Below are 11204 nucleotides of genomic sequence, written 5' to 3' on the forward strand. Positions count from 1 at the left end.
AGCACTATTATTTATCGTACTTGCGGCAGGGAAGACATCCTGACTACAGGCAGCCTAACACAAAGGAGAGGTTTGAGTATATTAGCTAAAGCGATAAAAAAAAACAACAGAAGCACTAAAAGTTATAATATAAGGAAAAAATTTCACGGTGGAGTAGAGAAGCTGGCAGTGATTTGGATTCCTCATCTTTCCCAATGGTGACTCAATGGAGTCTGTCTAAGGTCAGTATAATCAATAAGCAGAAGCATAAACTTGAACTAATGGGATAACCGCTGAATGACCTAAAACAGAAATGATTAATTCTCTGGAGGGAATGGGTAGGGCAATGCACTTTCCGTGTAAGACCATTCTACTATACTTAAGCTTGCTTTTAACATGCCTACATGTTATTTTTTATTTAAAAATAAAAAATAGGATTTGTGGCATTTATTTTTGTCACAGATTCATAAAGCCTGGACATATGATTATAGGTACCTATAATCATAGCAGTTTCACTGGAAATTCTACCAGATTTACCGCCCTTGTTATGGATTTCAACTGACCTAGAGTAAAGTAGCGATAATGGATGTGACTTCATTCATTTCTCTGGGCCACAGGAATTCTGCACCCTCACGTTCTTTTTCACTTTTTATTTTGAACATTTTCAAACATTTGTATAAGTAGGTGGAAAGATATTTGAGGAGTCATTACATCTTTCCAGTCATCCAGTTTTGACAATGATTAACATATTTTACTGTATTTTTTCCATCTATTTTATTTTGGCCAAAGTATTTTAAAATAAACATCAGACTAATGACATTATACTTCCAAATGCATAGGTGTGCCTCTTTTTTTTAAAAAAAAGTGATATTTCTTATGTAAAGACAGTGCTGTTATCATTCCGGACAAGATCTACAGTAAAGGTTTAATTTCATATTCAAAATTCCCCAATTGTCCCCAAAACATCTTTTACAATATAAAGGATAATACTGAAGAGGAGAAAAAAAAATGGGGGCCAATAAATCATCACACATTTCAATTATTGGATGTTATGCCTCTTAAGTCTCTCTTTTTTAAAAAACAGCTTTATAGAGGTACAACTGACGTACAAAAAACTGCACATATTTATCGTATACAGTTTGATGAGTTTGGACATATGCATACACCTGTGAAACCATCACCACAATCAAGGGAATAAACATATCCACCATGTCCAAAAGTTTCCTGGTGCCCTTTTATTTTTGTTTTTGTTTAGTTGTGGGTTTTTTTGTGGTAAGGACACTCAACATGACGTCTAGTCTCAACAATTTTTTAAGTGCACAATACAGCAGTAACTGCAGGCATGATATTGTACAGAAGTTCTCTAGAAATTATTCACCTAGCATTACTGAAACTTTCTACCCACTGAACAACAACTCCCCCACCCCCCCACCCCCAGCCCCTGGCAGCCACCATTCTACTTCTCAAATCTCTTTTAATCTAGAATAGCCATTTCCCAACTCCCTTTATTTTCTTGATGTTGACTTGAAAAAATGGGGCAGTTGTTCTGCAGAATATCGCATCTTCTGGATTTTTCTCATTGCTTCCTCATGGTGTTAAATTTGTTTCTTTTCTCTAGGTTTTCTGTAAATTAGAAATTAGACCTGAAGACTCTTTTGGATTCTGGCTCAACATTTTGGACAAAATACTTCCTATTGCATCACATGAGAAGGCACGCAGTGGTGGATTGTCCCAATTTCATTGATGCTAAGTGGGTTTAGGTGGTGGCAGGCTGACATCCCCATTGTATAGATAACCATTTCCTCTTACAGCCAGGAAGTAATCTGTGGTGATATTTGGGCACCTTGTGAATATCTGTGTTTACTTTAGCATCTATTAGTGATTATTATCTATATAGATAAATTCATTAGGAATTTTAAAACTGGCGATTTTCTAGTTCTTCCCACCTTTATTAGCTGGAACAATTCTGTTAAGAAGAGTTTACCTTCATCCGTTCAAGCTCTTTGGTTCCCCTGAAATACATTCACATAGGAAAATCAAGATGAATGCTAATTCTTTTGCTTTAATTATCCATTTTTAGAGTAATGTATTTCTGTACTAGCTACCTCCAGTGATAATAAATGAGATTTCTTCTCTCTCTGATAAACTCAAATAATTTTATATATTCAATGTGTTTCAAAACAATGGCAATCATTCTTTCCAGTGCTCAAATTGCTCCATTTTGACCAGTGAGAGCCCACTTGATTTCCTTTTCAGACCCCTAAATCTAAGAATACCTCAGCCTTTATCCCACAATCTCTGTTTATAAAAAAGAGTTAAGCATTGATGAAATAGATGCTCAACATCACTAATCATCAGGGAAACGCAAATGAAAACCACAGTGAGATATCACCTCACACCAGTTAGAACGGCTATTGTCAAAAAGACAAAAAAAAAAGACAAGTGTTGGTGAGGATGTGGAGAAAAGGGAACCCTCGTGCACTGTCGATGGGAAGGTAAGTTGGTGCAGCCTCTATGGAAAACAGTGTGAAGTTTCCTCAAAAAGTGAAAGATTTTTTTAAAAAGAGCTACCATATGATCTAGCAAGTCCACTTCTGGATATTTATCTGAAGAAAACAAAAACTCTAACTTGAAAAGACACATGCACCTCCATGTTTATTGCAGCATTATTTATAATAGGCAAGATATGGAAACAACCTAAGTGTCCATAGTCAAATAAATGGATAATGAAAATACACACACACATATATATATACACACACACACAATGGAATATCATTCCATTCCATATATATACACACACAATGGAATATTATTCCAGCATAAAAAGAATGAAATCTTGCCATTTTTACAACATGGATGGATCTTGAGGGCATTTTTTTAAGTGAAATAAGTCAGACAGGGAGAAAGAAATACCATATGATATTACTTATATGTGGAATCTGAAAACAAAAACCTTGTAGATACAGAAAAGAGATTGGTGGTTGCCAGAGGTGGGGGCGCAAAATGGGTGAAGTGGGTCAAAAGGTACAAAGTTCCAGTTATAAAATAAACCCTGAGGATGTAATGTACAGCATGGTGACTATAGTCAATAATACTGTATTTCACGTTTGAAAGTTGCTAAGAGAGTAAATCTTAAAAGCTCTCATCATGAGAAAAAAAATTTTCCGTAACTATGTATGGTGACAGATGTTAACTATGTTAACTATGGTGACAGACGTTGCGGTGAACACTTTGCAATACATACAAAAATCGAATCATTCTGTTGTACATCTGAAACTAACATAATGTTGTACGTCAATTACACCTCAATAAAAAAAAAAAAGAAGGGCCAGCCGGGCAGTAACCAGATGTACCAGTCTGCAGGGACTCTAAGCCAAAAGTCATCAAATTTTTCTGTAAAGGGCCGGATGGTAAATATCTTAGGGTCATTTATTTTTTTTTTGACGTATATTCTTCTTTGTTTTATTTTTACAAACCTTTAAAAAGGGAGAAATCATTCTTAGTTCACGGGCTGTATAAAAACAGGCTGCAGGCTGGGTTTGGCTGGCAGCCATTAGTCTGCTGACTCCTGCTATAAACTAGGAGCAGATACATAGAGAGGCAGAACTTATTTCTTTATTTCAATTATTTTTAGCAAAAGTGCTCTTTGTTCTTGGAAGGAATACTTTCATCAGCTGTTTGGAGTGTGGAATGCTGAAATGCCACCTGCCTGTCCCCTAAAGGACATAACCAAATGACAATGGCCTGATACCAGCCTGCCTTCTGAGTAGAGCAGGTCTTTTTAATCTCAGAGCTTTTATCCGGCTTAGTGAGATATGCAGGCTTGGGGTCAGAGCTGAGTTGCTCAGGACAATAGGGGTGGCACTGAGTTTTCTCTGCTTTACCACCAGACGGTCCTCAACTTGCCTTCTCAATATATGCTGATGAAATACTTGAAAAGTACCACACGATTATTTTTATACCCAGGTGCCACCTTGCAGGAAGGACATATCTTATATCTGAGATCCAGATAATTACAACAGAGATGAGTAAAGGATACAAGAAACATACCTACCTATATTCTAGAGCATTTTTATTTCATCCCTCATCAGGCCTCCTCTATCCCCGGGGTAAATAATGTGTGGAAAATGGAGTGATCTTCCACACGCATCAGAATCTTTTTTTTTCATAAGGTCAAGTAGAGGAGGAGGCATAGAGACAGTTTTGCTGGATCTAGAGTAGGTGAGGATAGAGACAAGAGGCCTGGTGGCGCGGGCTCACTGAGGTTGCTTTTCCTTGTCCAACATGCTGACCAAGCTTCCACAAGGATCATGACTTACCTGTCTTGGGAGCTGCTTCCCTCAGCACCCTGTGGTGAAGACTCAGCCAGGCAACAGGTTTAGATGAGAACCAAGGAGGGCTATGGAAGGGCCAAATGGATACGCATAAGCTGTTCGACCTCGGGGAATATAGTGGAGAGAGAATACCTTAGGGTGCAATTTCTAAGTTGATCCTATTGCCAGATGCCTGGATGGATGTATTAGAATGACGTTGGAAGACAGTAAAAAAATACAGATTCCTGGGCATCACCCAGGAAATCTTATTTGGCTGGTCAGAAGTTAGGTGTGACAATTCCCATTTTTAAAAAGCTTCCCATGTAGTTGTGGTTCCCAGGCTCCTGGGAGAAGCTGATTCTGAAAATGTCCTTATAAGAGAAAGCATTAGTTCTGAGTGTGGCCTGCATGGTTTACCAAGGGGCCAGGAGGTATTTTGGTAGTTCTCAAAGGAAAACACTTAAACATTTTGTTTACCTATATTTCATAAATTTGAAATGAAATGCATTGCTTCCCACCCTTCCTTAGGATAGTGTGAAATGGATTTCTATCACCTCTAAAAAAAAAAAAAAAAAGCCTTATCTAATGCAGAGAAGTAAAACCATTGAGAGCCAAAATTATGATTTCCCAAAAATTTCTCTATATTCTTAATAAGAATTGCTTTCTCAAAAGCGGTTCATGAATCATAAGGTCTGTTCAGACAGCTAATCTTGACTAGTATTCAGTTAACGTGGAATAGTATGGTCTTCAGGAACATATTTTTACATCATTACAGGGTTTTGTTTGTATGTGTTAAATTTATATTTTTTTGGTTTCTATTATGTAATCTTATATCCTCACTACGAACTAAATAAATCAAAGGCTTACAAGTGGATTATTGAAAGTAAATGTAGTGATAAAATTAGTAACATAAATACTTCAACTCAAAATAATTTTTAAAAGTGAAGAATTTCTTCTCAAATATCTGTGAATGTGATGATTTTATACAATTAAGTAAAAAATAAAGTGTAAAAAAGAAATACAACCACAAACTTCTGATAATTGAATTTTATGGAATCAGTAATCTGTTTGCCCCTTGGGTATTATTTTTTATGAGACTTTGTCAAATATATCTGCCGTGGAAGGAAAATATTTTGTCTATATTCTTTCCTTCACTCCTGGCAATAGAATTTGGCCAGAGGCATGGGTATATGGTCTAGGCTCGATAATCAAAATCATCTATCCCCTTGGCCACTGTCATTGGTTCCAACATGGACATGTGACCCAAACTGGGACAACCAGAGTTTTCTCTGTGTTTTTTTATCTATATATAGGCACTGGAAGAGGATTCTATTCCTCTGGGATCACAAATCACAAGGATCACGCAACCTTTCAGCTGTCCCCTTCAGCTGAAAATATCCTGCCTGAAAATGAAGCCATCAGAGAAACATGGAGCCAAGTGGTGGCAAGGGAAAGACAGAAGTCTAACAATGTCCTTTAGGCGTCTGGATATAACATCCCTCAGTTTTTCTGCCCTCTCTGCACTTTTCAGTTATGAGTCAATACGTTCCTGTCCCCTTCTTCTTAGCTTGGTTTGAGGTGGTTTTCTATTGCTGGTAAAAAGTCCTATCTAACACAGTGTTAAGCCATCAAAGATTTAATATTAATTGTCAGGCAAATCACAGTCACCTCTCTGCTAGAGCAATCTGCTTTTCTCCAGAGCAAGAACAAAATATTGCCATTCAGTACAAACTTGATAAATTCTATCAATAAAGTCAAAGGAAAGACCAAAATTACCAAGATATCATTTAGAGTTGCACTCCTGATAATGAAAAAAGGTCCAAGTCAAACTGCTAATGAGAAGTTTATAAAGCCAACCATGAGTTACTGACAAATATGGTTAACGCTAAATCGGAAGGAACAGTTGTTGGCAAAATTCCTTTATCAAATAGTGCTCTGTACAAACAAAATGTCAACAGCATATAATGTGAATTGAAAGGTGTGTACTGGATGCAGTTTGCTGTAGAGTAGGTTGAAATGATTGACAAGTAGAGTATGAATAAGCAGAATTTATAGGAGAGTGAAGCGCTTGATTTTTTTGCCCCTGGTTGTCATTGAAAACTCATGCTGTAGATGAGGAATTTTCATGTACATTGTTTTGTGAGCTCTGGTATGGCACGGAAAAGAGCACGGGTTATTCTTACTCGAGCAGAAGCTATGTGTGCAGCAAGACACAGCTGAAGCCAATTCACATGCTGCTTTCTCAACAGAAAACAGGGTTTTTTTTTAAACGGTGTGCCACCTAATGTTGATTCCTTATGGAAGAAAATAAAGAATTCAAGCTATTAACAGATACTGAGCAACTGAGACCATTTCATTTTAGAATTTTGGGCAGAGAAATGACATGCTCTCGATTGCCACATTGAAGTTTATTTGCTACGAAAGGAAAAGAACATATATCAGGTTGTGTGTGTGTATGGTAAAAAACACATTAAATTTACCATCTTAACCATTTTTAAAAGCACAGTTCAGTGGCACTGAGTATATTCACACTGTTGTGCAACAGATCTCTAGAACTTTCGTCTTGCAACACTAAGACTCTATATCAACCAAACGTTAACTCTCCCTCCCCTCAGCCCTGGATAGCCACCTTTCTACTTTTTGTTTCTTTGATTTTGACTACTTTAGATACTTCATATGAGTGGAATCATATAGTATTTGTCTTTTTCTGACTGGCTTATTTCATTTAGTGTAATGTCCTTGAGGTTCATCCATGTTGTAACATGTGACAGGATTTCCTTATTTTTAAAGGCTACATGATATTCCATTGTATGTATAAACCACATTTTTATTTATTTGTTGATTTGCTGATGGACATTTGGGTTGTTTCCATATCTTGACTATTGCGGACAATGCTGCAATAAACATGGGAATGCAGATATCTCTTCGAGATCCTGATTTTGGTTCTTTTGGATGTATACCCAGGAGGAGGATTATTGGGTCATATGGTAATTCTATTTTTAATTTTTTAAGGAACCCTCATACTGTTTTCCGTAATAGCTGCACCATTTTACATTCCTCCCAACAGTGCACAAGGATTCCAACTTCTCCGTATCCTTACCAACACTTGTTGTTTTCTGTTCTTTTGATAGTGGCCATCCTGATGAGTATGAGGTGATATTTCACTGTGGTTTTAATTTTCGTTTCCCTAATGATTAGTGATGTTGAGCATCTTTTCATGTGATTATTAGCCATTTGTATATCTTCTGTGGAGAAATGTCTGTTCAAGTTCTTTGCCCATTTTTTAATCAGATTATTTGTTTTGTTGCGTTGTTGTTGAGTTGCAGTAGTTCCTTATATATTCTGGACTATTAACTCCTTATCAGATATATGATTTGCAATTACTTTCTCCCATTCTGTAGGTTGTCTTTTCACTCTGTTGATTCCTTTGACATGCAGAAGTTTTAAAGTTTGGTGTTGTCCCATTTATCTATTTTTTATTTTGTTGTCTATGCTTTTGGTGTCATATTGAAGAAATAATTGCCAAATCTAATGTCCTGAAGCTTTTCTCCTATATTTCCTTCTAGGAGTTTAATAGTTTTGATACTGACCCTGATATCAGTTTCCCTACATCAAACCCAGCATATATGGGATTAAAACCAAAACACTCATTCCCTGCTTGATCCCTGGCTTCCTGGCTCCAGAATCCACTATCCTCCATGGAGACAGACACTGCCAAGGACGAGCACCTGGATTCACTATCTCCTCCCCGCAAAGAGATACAGGCTGGTGGGAAAGCTGCTGACCAGCAAGGTCACAGGCTCCCTCCTCTCTGCAAGTAGTCTCAAGGCCAAAGACAGGCTGGTGGGAAAGCTCCAACCAGCAAGGCCATGTGCTCCCCCTCCCATACCTAAAGCCCCAAATTAAAACCCTTCCTTTTAGCTTTTTGGGGAGTTTGGGATTTCAGCCTTAGCTTCCCTCTTTCCTTGCTCATAACTGTGCAATAATAAAATTCCTACTTTCTTCCACTACACCTGGTGTCAGAGACTGGCTTGCTGTGCAACAGGTGAGCGAACTCACTTCAGGTTCAACATCAGTTTTAGGTATCATGTTCAGGTCTTTAATCCATTTTGAGTTAATTTTTGTATATGGTGTAAGGTGGGGTCCAACTTCCTTCTTTTGCATGTGGATATTCAGTTTTCCAAGCATTATTTGCTGAAGAGACTGCACTTTCTTTTTTGTGTAGGCCTGGTATCCTTGTTGAAAATCATTTGGCCGTATATGCGAAGCGGTATTTCTGGGCTCTCTATCCTGTTTCATTCATCTATATGTCTATCTTTATGCCAGTACCACACCATCTTAATTACTGCTGCTTTCTAGTATCATTTTGAAACCAGGCAGTCTAAGTCCTCCAACTTTGTTCTTCTTTTTCAAGATTATTTTGGCTATTCGAGGCCCCTTGAAATTCCATGTAAATTTTAGAATTTTTTTTCTTTTTCTGCAAAAAAAAAAACACCATTGGAATTTTGATAAGGTTTGCATTGAATCTGTAGATGGTTTTGGGTAGTATGGACATTTTAACAATATTAAGTCTTCCAATCCACAAGCATAGAATGTCTTTTCATTTATTTCTATCTTCTTTGATTTCTTTCAGCAATGTTTTATATTTTTCAGTGTAGAAGTCTTTCACCTCCTTGGTTAAGTTTATTCCAAACTATCTTATCCTTTTTGATGCTACAGTAAATGGGATTATCTTCTTCATTTCATTTTCAGATTGGTCATTGTTAGGTATAGAAACACAACTGATTTCTGAGCGTTGGTTTCATGTCCTGCAACTTTGCTAAATTTGTTTATTAGTTCTAACAGTTTTTTTGTGGAATCTTTAGGATTTTCTATATATAGGATCATGTCATCTGCAAACAGAGACAATTTTACTTCTTTTCAAATTTGTTTGCCCCTTATTGCTTTTTCTTCTCTAATTACTCTGGCTAGAACTTCCAGTATTATGTTGAATAGTAGTGGAGAGAGAGCTACAAGTCTTTTCCTTATTCCTGATCTTAGAGGAAAAGCTCTCAGTCTTTCCCTGTTGACTATGATGTTAGCTGTGGGCTTTTTGTATATGGCTTTTATTATGTTGAGGCAGTTTTCTACTATTCCTAGTTTTTTGAGTTTTTATCATGATAGGGTATTGAATTTTTGTCAAAAGTTTTTTCTGCATTGAGATGATCACGTGGTTTTTGTCCTTCACTTTGTCAATGTAGTGCATCACATAGATTGATTTTTCATATGTTGAAGTATCTTTGTTTCCAGATAGAAATCCCACTTGGTCATGATGTGTGATCCTTGTAATGTGCTATTGCCTTCAGTTTTCTGGTATTTTCTTTAGGAATTTTGCATCAATATTCATCAGGAATATTAGCCCGTAGTCTTCCTTTTTCGTTGTGTCTTTGTCTGATTTTGGTGTTGGAGCAATGCTGGCCTCACAGAATGAGTTAGGGAGTCCTCCCTCCTCTTATATTCTTTGGAAGAGCTTGAGAAAAATTGATGTTAATTCTTCTCTAAATGTTTGGTAAAATTCTCCAGTGAAGCCACCTGGTCCTCAGCCTTTCTTTGTTGGGAAATTTTTCTTATTACTGCTTCAGTGTCCCCATTGTATTAAATGTAATTATAGGTCTATTCAGATTTATTATTTCTTCAGGAGTCAGTCTTGGTAGGTGGTATGTTTCTAGGATTTTATCCATTTCTTACAGGTTGTCCAATTTGTTGGCATATAATTGTTCATAAACTTCCCTCTTAATACTGCTTTCACAGCATCCCAGAAGTTTTGATATATTGTGTTTTCATTTCCATTTGTCTCCTAATATTTTCTAAATTCCCTTGTGATTTCTTCTTTGACTCATTGATTGTTTAAGGGCGCATTGTTTAATTTCCTTATTTTTGTGAATTTTTCTATTTTCCTTCAGCTAATGAGTTCTAGTTTCATTCCATTGTGTATACATGAGGTTTTGAAAGAGGCTTGTAATACTAGTAAAGAACACTTTTACCATGTTAAATGGCTTGTTCAAGTCTTGTATATTAGCAATATAGTCAATATCTGCAATAACGTGAAGCTATCACTTCAAGGCCAAAAACATTATGAAATATGTTGATACCAGAATTTCTTAAAAAGACTGAATCAGAAGTAAATGGCTTAGAACTCAAAAGTTTGACACTTAGCAACATTTGATGACTTTTTCATTCATCATAAAAATTTATAAAATACCGTTGACTTACTTTTTAACATAAATTCAAATGTTATAGTGAAACTTTAAAAAACACTCCCCAGAGACAAATGCAAGCAAATATTGTGCTGTCATTACAGTGCTTCTAGACACATGTGGCTATTGAACACATGAAATGTGATTACTGCAACCAAGGAACTGATTTTTAATTTAATTTTAATTTAAACAGCTGCGTGTGACACATGGCTATTGTACAGTGGAGCTCTAGAACAAGAGAAGTAATAGACCCTCATTATTCTATCCTGATTGGTCACATTTAAATTAGGGCATTCAATTTGTTGAGGTGCAAGATTGAGTGGAAGGCGTATTGTAGAGTGATGTAGACAAACTCCAGTGCATTCAGAGGAGAGTAATGGTGAGAAAACAAGAAACTTCATCATATTAGAACTAGGTTAAAGGAAGTTGAGGTGCCTGTGGTGGGAAAATAATAACTCATGTACGCATTTAAAAGTACAAAGGTTGGCCGAATAATTAGATTTATTTAGAAAAATTTTAATAGGAAGAGTTAGAACTAATGCATAGCTTAATTCAAAGAAGAGACTTCTACTCTGTGTTCCCTTATTTAGAGGAGCCCAGTCCTGAGCTGTGTGACTTGGCCTTTGCAGTGATGTTATAGTGTTATAATTTTACTTCCTCTCACTAGAAATAT

Source organism: Equus asinus, chromosome 20, assembly GCF_041296235.1.
Source record: "Equus asinus isolate D_3611 breed Donkey chromosome 20, EquAss-T2T_v2, whole genome shotgun sequence".
Classification (NCBI taxonomy): domain Eukaryota; kingdom Metazoa; phylum Chordata; class Mammalia; order Perissodactyla; family Equidae; genus Equus; species Equus asinus.